Here is a 19,652-nt window from a genome sequence, read left to right as displayed (position 1 = left end):
GACAGTGCGGCTACATTACAAACCTTAAAAAATAAGTTGTAAGAGCCGCATATGACTGTAATTTTCTCTATTTCTATAGTAGAATTTAGCCCATTCTCTTCGTACTATGGTCAACTGACATATTACTCTATGGTCAACTGACAGCTGGAAGGCCAACCGTCGGACAATCTGTAGCAATGTTGGAATGGTTGCCTTGTCGGTTCCGATATGGTTGGCACCAACCAAATCGGAGCGTCTGTAGATACATTAAACAAACAAATTTGACACAATTTACGACTTCATGTGATTTATATATTGTAATAAATTTTACGAAAGGCATAAATAGCTTTTTCTATGTTGTTTCGGGCGAGAGCTAAAACCACTGTTTTTGGTAGTAAAACTGAGTTAATTACGGATTATATTTATTGCATAGTTTACGTTAAGCTTTTCCTATAGGAATGTATTTTTAATTTTGGAACACTGTTTCTTGTAGGAAATTCTGATGTTTGAAAAATGCCCGTAGCGTATTGTGAATATTAATTATTATATTATTATTACGCGGATTTTTCGATGGTTTATTTATTTTTCTTTATCAATATTTTGTTTCTTTTTCAGAAGGTTTTGGACTAATATAATGCAACAATAGATTTGTAAGAAAATAACATAATTGTTTTAATTTATTCCTAAGTGAACAAATCGTAATAGGTATTAGGTATTTATTTGTAGCGATTATCAGTATTACACGTACAAGTTTTCTGTTCCCGTTTTATTTATAAAAACCAGTTTTTAATCGTAGATGTAAAAATAAACTGACGAATGAATGAGAAAAGGAATTAAGTATTCTATATATAAAATAATGTTTGTCGGTATGTCCTTTATAGAATCGTAAACTATGCATTTATTCATGTGATGATCTTCAGCAAACTGTTCTGTGTTGTAGGTACATGCACCAAAATTACTGAGTTGGTACTTGGTACGCCGTACGACCATTCTTCGACAGGGTAACTTAGGCGAAGTCGGGACGCATAGCTAGTCTTCAATTAATTACATACCTACCTACCTAGTTACCTATAGCAACGAAATTTATAAAATTAATTTGGTTTTCTATGTTACCTACATCAAATTACCTAGGTTTTCAGCCACGTTCGTTCGTTCTACCTATTCTGAAATGTTACACGTTGTTATTTAAAAATAAATTACGAATAATATTTTCCAATAAAAAAATCAGGTTAATAAAATACTGCGGAAGTACACATATCAAGTTTTTTACCCGCAAAAACCTTAAAGGCTTTGGAACATGATATATTGTAGACTGTAGAGGTTTCTTTTCCAGAAAAAACCTTATTCTTGGAAGCCGGGAAAATTATTAAAATTACTTGTCGTAATATTTTAGAAGCCTTGTGGGAATATCGGTTTGCCAATAATTTATTTCATAGGAACGACATCAAATGAGGTCGCCGGTAAAAATTACATAAACAAATGATTACATTATTTCTATTATTTTTGCAGCTAGTGGCTATTGGGATATTAAATAATTAATTTCATACCTACAAGAAGCTACCTATCTAAAAATGTTACTATCATACTATGGTGCATTTATCCACTTAATGAAGACGAAAATTCGATTCCCACGAATATATAAATATGTATAAAATATGTAAATTGTAAATTTTAAACCATTTTTACGTAGTTGTAAAATGGAATCTACACGCAAACCACCGCGGTAAAAGTACTAAATGCTGTCACATAAAAATACGTTAAAACAAACATATCTTTGCACTCGTTAAAACAATTCTAAAGATAATAGAGGAATAAAACGTCAACGGGAATGCAGAAACAAAAGTGCATTATGTGTGGGAGTGGGGACTAGATACATCTATACGGGTATAGTCGCACGGTTGTTAGTTGGGAAGATACGCGCGGATAGAAAGATACGGTGGATATAAGCACAGATTATTCAATAATTAGTAATAAAAATATTTGCCACTATGTGAAAAAAATTGCAATAGTGGCAAACGGGACTCGCCGTTAGCAAACGTATTACTACACGTGTAACGGTGTAACGTGATATAGAAAATGTCATTTAGCATATTAAGACAATAACTCTATAATTAATTTATCATTAGTATAAAAAGTACGATGAGATAGACGTTGTTTTCTTCTATACTTTAATTATATAAATTTGCTATTTAAATTAAAAAAAAAAACAATTTGATATAGGACAGAACTTGCTAATTGCTATGAATGTGGAACAGTGGAATAACTGACATTTTCAAAAATATCCTGATTGCAATTGTAAATATAATTTGGAAAATCCAAAAGTGCACGCCTCATAATTTTTTTTTAATAAATATTTATTAATTATTATTTTTGTTTATTTAATAACAATTAAACCACATCGAATCAGACCCTGAAAAATGAAAGGGTTCTATTCCTGAGCATACTCAAGCGTAAGAGAAAAAAAAAGACTCGATTAGTAAAGTATTTCGGTCGCTATCGTGTTAACAAGAAAAAGGATCCGCACATACAGACACACGGACGTCCAAGACAGAACTTTTTTAAACTGTTTTTTAACTAGTTTAAATAACAAAAATGACATCAAAAATATCATGAATGTTAAAAATAGTGTTTTTTCTTAATATGTGTGTGTATGTATTATCTTACAAGTGCAATGTATGATACATAAAGACATTTTAAGTTTGAAAAATCAGATGTTTTGCGCGAAGTGACAGTAGTACCCACCTCAACGCTTCGCTTATTAGGCGTGCAATATACATAACTAGCTTCCGCCCACGAATTTGTACGTGCATCCCCGTTCCCGCAAGAATTTCGGGAAATCCTTTCTTAGCGGATACCTACGTCCTAACATCTACCTGCATGCCAAATTTCAGCCCGATACGTCCAGTGGTTTGGGCTGTGCGTCGATAGATCACTATATCAGTCACCTTTGAGTTTTATATATATAGATTTGGGTACAAAATATAAGTCAAGCCTTTCACATTTAAATATAATCTAATGACACCTCTCAAGTTAAAATTCATGAAGCCGTTTCCGCTACAGAGCCTGCGAAAGAAATATACATACATACTGTATACATGTATGGGGAAATAAATCTGTATGCATACAGATTTACGCTCGTAGGTAGTTAAATGCGTCGCATCCTTTTGGTATGGCTTCGTGCGGAAATTATAAAAAGTATTTGAAATCTCGAGGGACGAAAGAGCATTTTTTTAGCATTCTAATGTACTACGTAGGTACGATACATGGGTATGATTATTTCATGGCATAAGTTTTGTTGTAAAACATGCTACGTAAGTTGCTTTAAAATTTAATACTAATGACGTAACTGTTTTACTAAGATGCTATTTAGAAATTGTTAGTAACAATGAAGATTTAGTCAATGTTTTCAATACACGCATTCATATAGACAACATGAAATAAACTAATTGAATCTGTTAATTAAATTAAATGATAAAGATAGGTCTGTATTATGGCAATAATATTATAAGTATTAAAACATGATATTTATTCATAACCGAGATATAGCCTTGTAAGGTTCTAGGTTATTACGCTGACCAAGTGCGGTTTCAGTTATGTCACGTGTGTAGTTTTAGCTTTGATGATGTAATACGTTTATTTAGTTCTACGGTCTACTTATAGGTAATAATATGTTAAACTGCTGAATTTATTCGAATGAATTGATAAAGCTATGATGGAACTGCATCTTAAAGTTTAGATTTTGAAATGAATCTTCTTCTATTTGTCTCTTGTCTGTACAAAACCTTTCATTTTGTCGTAAAATAATTTAAATAGAGCATTCTATACTATGAATGAATGAATGAAAAATACTTTATCGCACACTCAATACAGGATTATAAACTAAGAACCATACAACTAACAACGTATATATACTTCGTCGCATTTCTAGCTGACGCTTTTCGCAAGTTGCATGAATTATGGACAAAAACACTTGTTTAAAGCTCATGTATTATTCTGGCACATAAGCTATATCTTTGCCAAGTAACATCAAAATCCGTTGAGTTGTTTTTTCTCGAAAGAGTAACAAACACATACCTACATCCTCCTCCTCATTTGTAATATTGTAGTAGACTAGCTTTCCGCCCGCGGCTTCGCCCACGTTTTCAAAGAAAAACCCGCATAGTTCCCGTTCCCATGGGATTTCCGGAATAAAAATTGTGATAATTCAAGTTGTAATCCGTTCCGTAGTATTTGCGTGAAAGAGTAACAAACACGACGTGTATGTAACGTCCATCCTCACAAACTTTTGCATTTAAAATATTAGTAGAATAGTATAAGTGAATTAGGGCGGATGTATACAGTCCCTATAGTACGTGGGCAAGTGAACTTTAGAAAGCTTGTCAGATAAGCTTCGACTATTGCGAGCTTTGACGTAACACCCGGTTTTAGGGCGTTTGTCCACTACAAGGAATTTTACGGTCCGGCATTCCGATTTTTTACGGTCCGGTATGGCACGCATTTAATCTAAATACTAGCTTGTGCACTATACGTAATTTTACTGTCCGACATTTCCCTATTCCGGATGGTTTTTTGAGTTTACGAGTCACTGTAGGTATAATTGTTTTCGAGTGCCCACTTGCTTGGATTTTACTCTTTTTATTGCATATGCCAATTGAAAGCAAGCTCTTGTTTTACTTTCTTTTAGCTGGCAATGAGATTTGAGAAGTCGGTATTATTATTTTATATACATTGACCAAGCATTGACCTATAATTATTATCTAAGTAAGTGTTGGTAAGTTAAAGTTCAAGTGGGAATACCTAGATTTAGCTCCTCGTCACCGATTAAAATAAATAAGTGAAACACGCATTTTAAATCTCTTACGGAACTTTACTTTTTATTATAACGAAGTAATATAATATTTCACCTTCTATATTTTTACTCGTTTCTTGTAAAATGCGAAAACAATCATTTATGATAGCATTATACCGCCATACTTCCTTGAACTGTACCGCACTGATCCGAGTAAAGACGGACAGGTGCACAAGCAATTCATCGGTTTTTTCATGCCACACCGGACCGTAAAAAATCGGAATGCCGGACAGTAAAATTCCTTGTAGTGCACAAGCGCCCTGTTTTATACGGGAGCGGAATTTTGGGAAATGGTGGTTTTTGATAATTGTAGCAAAAAGATTGACACATTGATTTACCTATAAAAAATATTTTTATATATTTTAGTAATATAATATATAGAGCAGGCTCCAAGGAGATGTTCGTTTGCATAAATAGCGGACCTAAATCTGACTTCTGATATATATTGTATAGATCCCAGACATCCTATAGACAGATGTTGCCAACCAGTTTTGTGGTCCCCTTCCCCGCACCCCGGTAATTAAATATGGCATACAAAGAAAAAAATAAACATTTCCAAAACATGCCGCGTGGGGTATCAAATGAAAGAGCTTATTGAGTAGATCACGAATATATAGCATACTATAACATTTCTTACACTTTCTCTAAGATTTTTTAGAAAATTTACGAAAATGGTCCATTTTTGAGTTAACTTTAAACCACTATAGATTGAAAACTCATGAATATATTTTTTAAATTATTATTTTAAATAATTAACAATAGTCCATTGTTTACGATTCAATAGTTCGTACAGTGAAATAGTTGCATTTGGGAGTGGGGGGAGCATCCAAAGATGGCGAGTATATTTTCAAGTATAAACTATGGCATAAGCCAAATCTAATCACACAGAGGCTGATTCAAGAATTTTCTGCCATATTTTTCATTCTGTCAAACACAAAGACAGTGCAGAGATAATTATTCTAAGCCCTGACACCGATATTTTTGTATTAGGCCTTTATTTCTGGCATAAACTTGAAAATATACTTGCCATCTTTGAATGCTCCCCCCACTCCCCCATGCAACTATTTCACTGTACGAACTATTGAATCGTAAACAATGGACTATTGTTAATTATTTAAAATAATAATTTAAAAAATATATTCATGAGTTTTCAATCTATATTGGTTTAAAGTTAACTCAAAAATGGACCATTTTCGTAAATTTTCTAAAAAATCTTAGAGAAAGTGTAAGAAATGTTATAGTATGCTATATATTCGTGATCTACTCAGTAAGCTCTTTCATTTGATACACCACGCGGCATGTTTTGGAAATGTTTATTTTTTTCTTTGTATGCCATATTTAATTACCGGGGTGCGGGGAAGGGGACCACAAAACTGGTTGGCAACATCTGTCTATAGGATGTCTGGGATCTATACAATATATATCAGAAGTCAGATTTAGGTCCGCTATTTTTGCAAACGAAACTCCACTGAGAGTCCGGTCTAATAGGTTGACTAGTAAGTTTATATTGTAAAGATAAAATTTGTACAGTTTTAAGAGCTTAGAGCGCTTAATTCAAGCAATTGTTGTGTTGTCATCGATCCTTGATAAGTGTACAACGTTTTGATTACATCTGCATCTGTTCGTTTAAAGATAGTCAAAAATAGTCAAAATCGAGTTAAAAAAAGGAATTGGTTACATACTAATTACTAACATACAAACACTTAGCGCATACAGGTGACAAATTCTATAATATAAAAATGAATCGCAAAATGTGTTGGTAAGCGCATAACTCGAGAACGGGTGGACCGATTTCGATAATTCTTTTTTTATTATATTCCTTGAAGTACCAGGATGGTTCTTATGTAGAGAAAACATAAATATGTACCACGGGCGAAGCCGGGGCGGACCGCTAGGACAAAAATAAAATCATGTTAATAGTATAAGTCAAATGACGTAAAGTTGGAATTAGTTAACTTGGTCATCGCAAAAAGACAAGATGATACGATTTTTATATTGAAACTAGCGGTCCGCCCCGGCTTCGCCCGTGGTACATATTTACGTTTTCTCTACATAAAAACCATCCTCGTACTTCAAGGAATATAATAAAAAAAGAATTATCGAAATCGGTTCAGCCGTTCTCGAGTTATGCGCTTACCAACACATTTTGCGATTCATTTTTATATTATAGAAGAATAGTAATGTAATCCTGTCCATAGGATTTGTATTATTAGCACTAAGGTTGAATAGTGACATCGCGTGCATGAGTTATAAGTACTGAATGATAAATATATCGACTTGGATTTCCCGCAAGTATTTACGTTTGAACGGTCTGTCTGTGTGTCTATATTTGTGTGTTAAACTAGTTATCTACACGCGGGTTTGCTTGTGTTGTATGTTGTGTAAGCTGTGACCATCATTTCGGATATTTATTATTACACTAGCTGTGCCCCGCGTATTTATCCGCATTGCTCTGCTCTAATTGGTCTTAGCCTCAGAGCAGAGGTCTTAGCGTGATGATTAGTATATAGGCAGCCTATATGTCGACCAGACCTGTCAGTAATATTCGAAATTTGAACTAAAACCATGCAGTACTTTTTGAGTTTAGCCCGGACATGCATACAGACAAACAAAAATTTTTTTTGAGTGTTACATAACTAATTCAAAAATACAGCTATAAATTAAGATTATGAATTTTAATTTAGCTGTAGGTATAAACAATACAAAAGTCGTATTATATTTACAAAACATATACTCATATATGAAAACATATTTATTCCTACAATATTGTAATTACCCTACAAAGTTGGCAACTTTGTTATAACAGCCGTCTCTCTCGCACCCACGCGTTCGAGCGAGATGGAATGCATAAGCTTTTTATGGCAGGCTTAGCTTTTACTCTGATTACTTGATTGAATTTTGATGTACAACTTAGTTTTATAAGTTATAGCACAGACTAATAATAATATACTAGGTTATAGAGACTTATTGTATGCTAGGTTTCCGCACATGGCTTTGCCCGCACTTATTGTGTTGTCAAAGTATTTTAAAAAGGAAATTATCGACATACTAGCGAGTTAGGGAGGTAAATATTATTAAAGGACTGTTGGAAATTCTCTTCTTAAGGTGATGAAGGTAGAATAGTTCAGATAAAAAATATACTCAAAGATATTAACATCCTTTATGTTTCTATACTAATATGCTTTTTAATCGTTTAGAATGAACTCATTCAAAATTGTAAAATAAATTGATTGGAACCTACTAACATAACTCAAAAAATTTTCGTACACATAAAATATCAGCTAAAATTTATATACTTTCACTTATCCCTTCAAATTGAAAAAAAAACCGTTAAAATATAACAGAAAATGCTCAACTTATATTCCACGTCACGTAACGTCGCAGGGGAGTGGGGACGGTATGTCTCATAAAAGAAAACAGGAATGTGGTATGTTTTATAAGCAGATTATTGATATGATTCTGCCCTTATGGGATACGAAGCTGGGATAATAATAATAGCAGATTGCCCCGGCTTCACCCGGGTTTTCAAAAATGTGGCTGTCATCTATACTAATATTATAAAGAGGAAAGGTTTGTTTGTATGTATGTATGGTTTTCACGCATAAACTACTGGAGCGATTTTGATGAAATTTGGCACATATAACCTTTAGACCCTGAGAAAGAACATAGGCTACCTTTTATTGCGAAATATGTACCACGGGCGAAGCCGGGGCGGACTGCTAGTAAATCATAAGATGGATCTAATTTAAAGTTTTACCAAGAATGCTGTGAAAGATTCATAATAGCTGTGCAAAAGCAAGTGTTTCACCTCATCTGTTGTTCTGATGTATAACCTATATTCCTGTAAAGCCTCATCCAAATATATTCAGTAGTTTTTTCGTGAAAGAGCAACAAACATACATCCACGCAAACTTGCATTTTTAATATAAGTAGGATTTAGCTATTAGAGGATACGTCATTAAAAAGTAATGTTATTAAGAGTCTTTTTTTCTATTTTAATTTGTTCATTTAACTTTAGTTACGATTAATTCTTTCTCATTTCATGCTCACGCTCATTGTTTATCTTATAGATGTGATTGTTAATGCTTTGGGGGCCTGGTGACCCGTAACACAAGTATTTTATACTTCTCGCGGGCACCAGTCTCTCACAAATGTTAGTGTTAAGATATTATATAGATTAACAATGTATATATATTGTGCATTTGTGATGAGAAAAATAAATAAATTTAATTTAATTTAACTTTAAAGTTCGCGTTGACAACCCTAATTCATCCTAGACAACATAAAACACGGAATAAGGGAAACGACACTTTAAAAAGCTAGTTTTGAACGCAACTTGCGATTGTACAGTAATGAGTGCTTGGTTTTTGGGGCATAAGGCCCTTTGTGTGTGACCCACCTTCGGGTGTTATCGAACCTGTAATGAAAAACTAGCTAGGGCTGCCACTTACAGTTTTTAGAATATAAAAAAGTTTCAAATTTAAAAATTTATAAAAGTTAATTTAACATAGTAGGTCCGATTTCATCAAGAAACAATCAAAGTTAAATTTGCCTATTTACTGACCTACCTTCACCTTACAAGATAAAAAAATGCGTTTATTGTCCGAAAAAGCTACTCGACGGATGTTACCTAGCTAAAAAGTAAAATATGTATTACGTCTTTGGGCAATGAACTCTACTTTCTTGATTAATATCTTAAACATTACTATCTAAGTGATTAAATAATATTCTAAGACAATAGATAAGACATTCTAATTGTACATTTTAATAATTAATAACACAAAGCAGACGCACCCTCGCAGAAAAACATCAAAGTATGTTTAATCCCTTAAAGCGTGTATGTTCCATTGGGTTTCTTACGAATGTCTGCTGTATAGTGATGTTCTTCGTATTGTCTAATCGATATTTATAAGTTAGTAATTGAGAAAAAAAGTTATAGATTACGTTAAAATTGGGATCAAGTTGTAGTTTTGATCCGCCATGTACCTATACTATTTGTAAGAATTAAACCTGAGATATTTAAAAGTTGAATATAAATCTTAATTAATTAAGAGCTCTAGGTGTTAAAATACATGCAAGTTATGACAAAACGGATACATTCGTGCTCTAGTTTTACTGCCGTAGAAACCTAAATACATGGAAAGTTGTTTTCAGATTCCAGTATTGACGTTTTTTCTTGATAAAAATAAAATTTTCAATCATTCAAGTTCTAGTAAAGTTAAATTATAAAATATCATTTTCAAACGTGTATTTTAAACAAAAAATGTCGATAAAACGAATCGTAACAGCACATCCCTAGTGCACGTTTCCGTTTATCCCCCGACATATTCAATTAGCAAAATCTCGAGTTACCCTCCGTAATTATAAATTCACAATTCATGTTTAACCGGTAATAATTGGTCGGTGAACGTTTATCTTGACCTATTAGTTTGATAATAATTCGTAAAATTAATAAATCTAATATTATACAGGTGAAGTTTGGTTGGTAGAAAATTTTTCATTTTTCATTCGAGCCCCGCTCTTATTGGTCGTAGCGTGATATTATACAGCTTATAACCTGGTTAAACAGACTATACAACATGAAATAAATTTTCTACCAATTTTACTATGGTCTTACAGATAATAAATAAAATTCGAATATGAAAAAAAAAAGAACAATAGATCTGATTCAACTAAACAATGTCTTCAGATTTGTACTAGTTATGGTAATACTAGCTGCGCTCCGCGGTTTCACCCGCGTGGCTCCGCTCCTGTTGGTCTTAGCGTGATAATATATAGCCTATAGCCTTCCTCGATAAATGGGCTATCTAACACCGAAAGAATTTTTCAAATCGGACCAGTACCTAGTTCCTGAGATTAGCGCGTTCAAACAAACAAACTCTTCAGCTTTATAATATTAGTACAGATTAGTATAGATTACATATAGATACATATAAGTGTCTAGAATAGTATTTATATTATCTGTGGCATAGGTTATAATATAGCACAGATAATAGCCGCTTGCCCCTATTTGATTAGTTTCAATAGATTTTTTAATGTTTTTGTACTCCTATAATAATATTGAACGTGTATAATTGTGTTTAAATGCCGGGAAGTTTCGAGAAGCGTGGAAATAAGCGGAAATTTAGTATTTGTATTGGCAACCCCGTCACGTTGACGCAACGTGCAGGGTTGGAATGATTTCGGTTTAACCGACTGTGCAAAAGAGGTTATGGTTTTATATGCTTTAATATAATCGAAAGATATACATAGCGTATTTATTGGAGTATTTTTATATTGTATTCGAATAGATGTAAATTGTGAAGATGTAGTTTTCTGGTTTAAGAAACGTTGGATCGATTTGGAATTATCTACATAATATATCTATTTATTGAGCAAGTTTTTATATGTATCTAGAGGTTTTTTTGCTGAATTTAAACTGCAATGGCCTCTTTGTAAAATATAAAAACATTTTCTCGAGCCCATTTAAAAAAGAGTTGCACTCTAAAAATGTTTTCGGTAGGCAGTTCACTTTCGTTGTAAATTTACAATAGTTTTTAAGTAAATTGGATGAAATTCGCTTCAATTTAGAATTCATTTTGTTGTTAACCAACTCACGTTGCAAATGGCTTGTTTTAACCTCAGAGGAAAATTTCGACAGTTTCACCCTCTTGTGAGGCTTTTAGGGAGTTAATGGGTTTCTTTTCTGTTTTCATAGTGTTTGGGGATTTATCAATGTAATTTTTTGTGTCGATTGAAAGGAATGGAGTGATGAAATGGTTTTTATTGAATATTTTCATTGGTTCAGAGGTAGATATCGATAAGTACTATTTGTATTTACTGTGACTTATTTGAAAATGTTTGTGAAAGTAGGTAGGTACTTTATTATGTGTATGGTAATATAAAATAAATCAAGATAAGTGTCTATTACAAATGTTATGAAATTAAGTTCCGATTTTTCAATGCTTGGATAAAACTTATCCGTCCAATAAAGTATTACACGATAATATTAAAATGTCACGTAAACTGTCAAATACGCGCAATTAGAATACGTTTTTAAATGGTAGTTTTATACATTATTCGACGAATAAGTTTTATCCAAGCATTGAAAAATCGGCCCTAAGTTATTCATGACAGCCATATCTGTCTCTTTTTTCATATTCTGGTACTCGTTTCTTTTTAAATTTATACAATTTAATTGGACTTACCTCAACATAATATAACCAAGGAGATCATCAATTTACCTCAGTGGACTTTTCGTCAATTGCAAGCAACCCTAAGTAGGTATGAAACGGTTCCCTCCCTAACTTAAATACTTGATGAATTTTTATGGGGCTGCAGACATCATTCACGGTGGAACTTTTTCTATCTGCAGTGTACTAACTATATATAAATCTGAACAGTGTAAAATCTACACTATTTATAGTCATTTTTAAACAGAAAACCTTTGTATTTATTGTTTTTAATGTCCAGATAAAGAATCCAGAGAAAATTTTCAGCCAAAAGTAGGTACCTACCTATATTGACGAATTTCTTTTCATAGCATCACAGTTATTTGCTAATTTTATGTCTCAGATATTTTAATTAATTCATAGATTTTTACGCTGGTAAGATTATAATCTCACGTTTTATTAAGCACTTGTAAAACACTGCATAACTATAACTTTTTATGCTCTTTTATTTATTCTTACTTTTTTCAAGAGAGAATCATACACATACACATAGCTAGAGTAACGCTAGAGTGGACTCTATTGTCGTTAAAATGATACAGTTTTGACAATAGATAGATTTCCGATGTCGTTAAGCGAGTTATTTCCTGATGCTAATCGGGTTTTGCGGTCAAAGGTAATAATATATACCTATAAGTCATTTCTACTTATATGTATGATGTTGCATTAGTTTCATTTTCACATAACCTTTGATGTAGAGCGGAGGTTAAGGCGTTCGTTAAGGTTCGTTTAAAATTAAATAAATAAAAGTTAGGGTTTCGAGCGTGTGAAAACTTGGTTATTAAAAAAAATTATGCACATCACACATTACATTGCTCCAAACAATGATGGGAAATGCCTGAAAGCATAATTCCGTTTATGAACCGACTTCAAAAAAAGAAGAGATTTTTCTTTGCCTTGGTGAAAAAAATTTAGAAATTATACTAAAAAAATATTATAACAGACCGAGATATTGAATTTATCGATAGCGATTTTATGACTTATGAATATTCATAAAATCGCTATCGCTCATAACTTGTACCGAACGAAATTTACTTCAAGAATTCATGCAGGGCCCATCGCAAATTAATAGCTATTTACAAGGTCGTAGAACTCAATTTAACTTGCATCAACGCTATCTTGGTTACAAAGGACTAATCTTTAATATAAATGGTAATATTTAATGAAATTAGTATACAAGCGGAGTCTGTGGATTTGCTCGTATTTTAAGGCATTGTTTACTTTATTGTTTTATTTTAATGGAAGATGGGAGTAAAAGAAAATAAATTGATTGTTTGTGGGTGGCCTCAGTTTTTCTAAATAAAGTTATTTTAAACCGACTTCAATAAAGGAGGAGGTTTACAATTCGGCCGGTATATTTTTTCTTTATTTTATTTATTTGTATTGCATATTAAAATTTATGAATATCAAGCCATCAGAAAGAAAACAAAACTTCACTAACTAATTTTTTACACCTGTAAAAATCGAACCCACTTTTGGCACATTAGTCACTTATCACTACACCATCGAATTTAAAAAAAGTGCAAAGTGCAATGATTCAGAAAATTTCTCAAAAATATTAAAAGATACAGCTATATTGTGTCACTTAGCGTCACTTAGCATTACTTAGCATACACCGTTAGCTCAGTGCTCAAGTTGAAGAGCTTTTGTTAAGTTTTTTGTTTTATAATACAAGCCGTTGTAGCTGGCTTTGTCTGGTTGTGTTCATTTAAATTTAGTAGTAACTAATTTTTGTGAAAAAACGTTTAACTATAAAATGGGTTACCGTCTTTTTTGTGTATATTCGATAGACAACTAATGTATTGCTACAAGTTTAACTACAGAATCTGTTTGTTTGTCTGTGTACATATAGAAACGGTTGAACCTATTAAAATTAAGTTTTTAATATCTTAGTTCTTCCATAATATTATAATTGTGCTGGATACGAAATATGAAAAGAAAGAATTTCAACTCTTTCCTCGAAGTCGGTTAAAAATAAACACAAAGAAAACAATATAAATGTATTTCTAAATTCATTGCACGGCCAATTTAATGAGAAACAAAAATACATGCGTCAAATAAGTTATCTACCATCAGGTGACATTAATGTATGGTATTTTGTACCTTATAACGTAAACATAAGGGTGGTTTTTGGTTGTATAGAAATGTAAAGGAACGTCTTTGGTTGAATTAGTGCAGATGTTGGTTAAATTTAGTTTTGGGTTGGTGGTAGTGTGCGCGGTTTGTAAATATTATAATGATATTTATTAAATTAGCAGCAAAATTGGTTTAGCCGTTTTTATTATAGGTACATATTATGTAGAAATGAAAGGTGTCTTCTTAAAGTTATTATTTATGATGATTTTATGATGATATTACCAGATGCGTCGCGCGGTTGCGTATTTCCAAACTATACATAGCCAGAACGCAACCATAGGAAACTGCTCGTGTTTACTTTGTAATGCTGTTTTTAAGTTTGTTATTACAATATATACACGAATTTTGCGTACTGATCGTGTATACTTTGTAACGCCGATGCTTGCTTCTTCGTTCCAAACTATACACGATCAGTACGCAAAATATTACTAAATATAGGTACCTACTTACACCACTTACGCTTGAGCGAAATAATAAATATTATATAGGTAATCAAAGACTTATACAGCTTCTCTATCTACTTTTATTCTTCTTGATTATTATTGATTAAGTAAAATATGGAATAAAAATATTATTAGGTAAGCTTAGAAAAATAAATAGGTAACAGATATAAGGGTTACCTATGGGTTAGGTTAGGTTCGTGTTTTTTTTAACTACACAAAAATAGGAGCCCCGCGAAGCGGGGCTCCGTCGCCTCGCAACCGTCTTCTTCTGGACTTATTAGATTCTTACATTTTAGCACTATTGTCAATTATAAGTCGTGCAGTATAGTCGGGAACGAAGACACAAGCATCCTCGATACAAAAAATATACGATCAGTACGAAACATTATATACACAATACACATGCATTTTAATAATAGATTTCAAAACAGCAATACAATAATATAAACGCGAGCAATGGAGAGACGCCGCGCTTACTCCGAAACATAGGTACACGATTAGTCCGCATGCGTACTGGCGCTGTATGTTTTGGAGCGCTATTCTTACTTACTTCACTACAAAGTATACGCGAGTATTTGCAAGTATTTGCGTACTGCTGTTGTATAGATTGGAAGAACTTTGTAAAAAAGTTATTTCCAAACTATACGTGATTAGTTTCACACCGTTGCGTACTGGCCTTGTATAGTTTGGAAAGACGCCGCGCGGTTTCAACCGCGGATGAATCCACAGGCAAATGTATAAGCTAAATCACTGCCAAGTTTCATCGAAATTCGTTCACATATATAGAAAATTAAAAAAAGCCATCACGTAATTTATGGACGCCCCCTAAACGATACATCAATCCATCTTCACCATTTTGCACGATTATAATAAGAATTAGTTAAAGTTAATTTTATTGATTGCGATACAAAAATAAGAATAAAATAAGGTAGTTGAATAAATTTAATGTATTGTAAACGCTATAACTATCACCACACACCCCAGCACGTGCTGTGTCTCTATTGATGGATGTCAGGCGATCGAGTAGATCCTTTCAACAAGCTTTCAACATGATGAATTTACTATTTGGTTTATAAATTACACCTATTTTTGGTATGTGTTTATTTGGTATGAATTATTAGGTATGTTATGATTTTGTTGTGGAACAGCTGTGCCTGAAATATTAGTAGTGTTTTGTTAAAAATATAAACGATTTAGGTAATTTGGTTGTAATATTAATTATACTGTTATACATATAACTTATAAGGTATTAATTAGATTACCTTTCAATGCAACGATTTCGTTTTATGTGTATAATTGCTCGTAGTGTGGTAACTAAAGGATGGACCATTTTCAATAGGATTTTGTGATCGACAGTTTATCCCTCTGTCTAAAGAAAAATGAAGAAATCGTCTGATTAATATCTATAGATAGCTAAAATCTTATCCAATAGGTTGCTAAATAATCGCTAAATAAACAGCTTTCTAAAAGAAAAAGAATTTTCAAAATTGGTCTACGATTTTTTGGGCTAAACAGTTACAAATAAACAGAAAATCAAATCATTCTATAGTATTTTAGTTGACATCGAAATAAATCTAACACAATAACGTCATAAAGTGTGGACAATCCGTCTCTGTCACACACAGTACGGCGCGACAATATTTCAACGAACAACACGGATTGAGAGATATCCATCATTGTGGGTTGAGTCATTGATTTCGTTATGCCAGAATATAATTTTCTTTAGCTACGTAACCTATTTCTTAGGTATAATATTTTTTGTTTTTATAATAGGCATTATAAGTAGGTACCTTAACGAAAATTGTTTCTAAAATAGGTTGTTCAAAAAACGTTTTTGTTTAAAAATATTTTATTTTACCTAGACCTAAGTTTTTTCGTGTACAATACGAATCTCTTTAATCTGGATAATTTCATTATAATGTTTTTTTTTAACCTAAAATATTTTAGTATTCCAATTACCATATACCTAATAAATTAAACAACCCACATTATAATCGACACAAGACGAAAAAAAATCTACACAAAAATTTCGTAATCCACGTTTCAACTTTCAATTGACGCGTCTATAAATCAAAGGAAACATCACTATTCCCGGTGCAGCCGGTAATGCGATACCGAGACATGTGGTCAAGCTAATGTACGTATCGTATGACGTAATTTCACCTGTCAGTGTTGACTAGTTATCTGCCCCGGTTTCACACGGGTTATTGAAAGTTAATATCTTACATATGTTTGTATTTTGTAAAATTAAATTGTAAAACTTCACACATGATTAAAAAGAGTAACTATGGAGTTTCAAGTCGGTTCTTCTCCGTAGATACTGCTTTCCGAATCGGTGGTTAATGTTAAAAATATGTAATGACGTTTCAAAAGTGCTTCTAGAAGAAGTCTAATTGAATAAATAAATGTTTGAGTTTGAGTTTTGAGTATGGGCCTGTACCCATTACTAAATAGTTACCTACCAGGCATGGCTTTTAAAGCATCATCATCATCATCATCACAATCAGCCTACATTAATTGTCCACTGCAGTCATGGCAACCCTCTGAGCCCGGTCGTTCGCTCGTTGTCGTTTGTATGGTGTTTGAGCATGGTGCTTTCTATCTATTTTCTAACTAATGTTATGAATAAGATAAGATTTTTAACTTTTTTTATTAATTTTAATAATTTTCTATATAAAAATAGGTAGTAAACTACTTATTATCGAGAACAATGGATTATTTTCTTATAACTCGGACAAAGCCGGGGCAAGCAGCCAGTGAAAATAAATGTAATATCGTAAAGTTTCGCGTTTATATATAACTAGATTTCCGCCCGCGGCTTCGCCCGCGTTTTCAAAGGAAATCCCACATAGTTCCCGTTCCCGTGGGATTTCCGGGATAAAACCTACCCTATGTGTTAATCCAAGTTACCTTCTATATGTGTGCTAAATATCATTGTAATCGGTTCAGTAGTTTTTACGTGAAAGAGTAACAAACATCCATACATCCATACTTACAAACTTTCGCCTTTATAATATCTAGTAGTAGGATAATTCCAATTGTCATGCGTATTCAAATCAATTTTAACGAACTAATCTCACCTATCCCATATCATATGTCAAACTATTCTTCCCCTATTAGTCTCTACATATAAGTTAGCTCTCATAAATATCTAGGCTCAATATTTATACTTTTCAATTACCGACTGGCTATTAAATATTTACGTCTGCCACCCCTTGAGAACACACTTAAAGTTGTTCATACAAATTTCATCTTTATCTCCTTGAGATTAGATTCAAAATCGTTCGAATAACTTGGGTTAATTAGAACGCTTGGTACAAATTTAGGGTACATTAGTTATTGAATTGTGAGCTCTATTGCTGTTGTATTAAGGTTGATTTTCAAATAATAATATTTGTGTTAGGGGTGTGAAGTTATGCTAAAATACTTTCTTAATGTTATGGCAACATTGTGAAAGAAGTTTCGAAGCCAATTTTTTCAACATGTATAAATTAATGTGCGTATTTCATTTAGGCATATAGTAATCTGTGATATTTTATGGATGGATATATGTTTTGTTATCTAAAACTGTTGAACAGTTTTTGGTGAAATTATAAAATAGAAATACTTTCGCCATCCAAGTAGGTAAATGAAATTTGTCGTTCGTTATTTTTTATTTTCTTGCAAATTTTATGGATTTTAATTAACCATGTTAATTTTGCGTGAAAAAGCATCAACCATTTTATACAAAAAAACCTATTACAATCATCAACACGTCTTTAAACGATCTCCATTTTCCCCACCTTTCCAAACATAAAAATTAGCATCATTCACAACCTAGATAGGTGTTTTTTTCTAGGATTTGTTAAGCGGAGCCTAACGTAACCCTTATTTGAAGTGCCCCTCGAGACTGTAACAGCAGAAGAGACCCGTTTAGCTCTAGCCCACTTGTACAATAAAAGCTGGGAACTTTGACAGCGGCTGAGAGACAGTAATCGCTGCGTTTTTGCGAAATAGTGGGTAATTCGTGAAATTTGAAAATAGTTTGTAATTTTTGTGTACCTAGGCTATTTGCTTGTGTTAAATTCGTTTTTTTTGAGGAGGATCTTTGCAGATTATAATTGTAGTACCAAATTGTTTTATGATTCCCTCTTGGGAGGTTAGGACAAGTAATTAGCGAGAAATAGGTATCTTTAATTTTTTGTTTATTTAAAACTAGTGCCACATAAGATTAAAATAAAACTAATGACCTTTCGCAAGATTAAATCCGTCAGTTAAAACTAGAGAGGTATTAAATTAAATAATTATACTTACATAAGAAGAACTCGAAATATTTAACACCCCAGGTGGTTAAAAAACATTTTTAATCGTTAATTAAATAACCACTAGGACTTTACACGTGGCTGCATCCGTATTTTCTACTGGAAATGTAAATTTAATTTTGTTTCTGTAGCTCGGCTGTGAAAATTAACTTGACGGTAATAAATCACGGTTAAATCTCAAGTAAATCGCAAATTAGCCTCTCAAGTACCAGGATAGCAGAAACAAGCAAGCGTGTCCCGTTCCCTTATCGAGAGCTTATTTACATTTCTGAGATACGGCTGGAATGGATCTACATTCTGATGGCTTATGCTAGCCTGGTACTTGTGTAATGGGACGGGTTTTTTTGGGTAGGATTGTGTTGAAACTATTTTATTAACTTAATTAAGAAATTGTATTTATTTTTAGTGTAAAATAATTGTGTAGGATGTTTTTCACTTACTGATAAAGTCACAGCTTATTTGACACTTTTTCACGTATATTTTCATACATTATTTGCAGTTTAATCGACAGATAAAGTAAAAAAATAAACGGTATCCGATTTAGAAAAAAATGTTATGTTTTCAATAAGAGATGAAAATTATTTTGTTCGTGTTATATGGATTAAATATAATATTAAATATATAAAAACTGAAAGAAAACTATATAATACTTACCTACAATGCTGCAAAAATACATACCTATATGTACCTACTAAGTAAAATCTCTTTCAAAGTTATAAATGCTAAGCCAACTCTC

The 19,652-nt window shown here is 32.6% G+C and overlaps 1 protein-coding gene across 1 annotated transcript in view; it reads left to right on the top strand.

Moving 5' to 3' along the window:
* Positions 1–19,652, top strand: part of fra (neogenin protein frazzled) — a 108,359-nt gene that overhangs the window by 926 nt on the left and 87,781 nt on the right. The gene's annotated exons all lie outside the window — the stretch shown is intronic.

The sequence above is a fragment of the Colias eurytheme genome, chromosome 28 (genome assembly GCF_061535395.1).
Source record: "Colias eurytheme isolate Ceu_HAF_F1 chromosome 28, ilColEury1 Martin Lab GWU primary, whole genome shotgun sequence".
Classification (NCBI taxonomy): Eukaryota; Metazoa; Arthropoda; class Insecta; order Lepidoptera; family Pieridae; genus Colias; species Colias eurytheme.
Note: the sequence above shows the minus strand (reverse complement) of the source record. Positions and strands in the feature narration are given on the sequence as shown.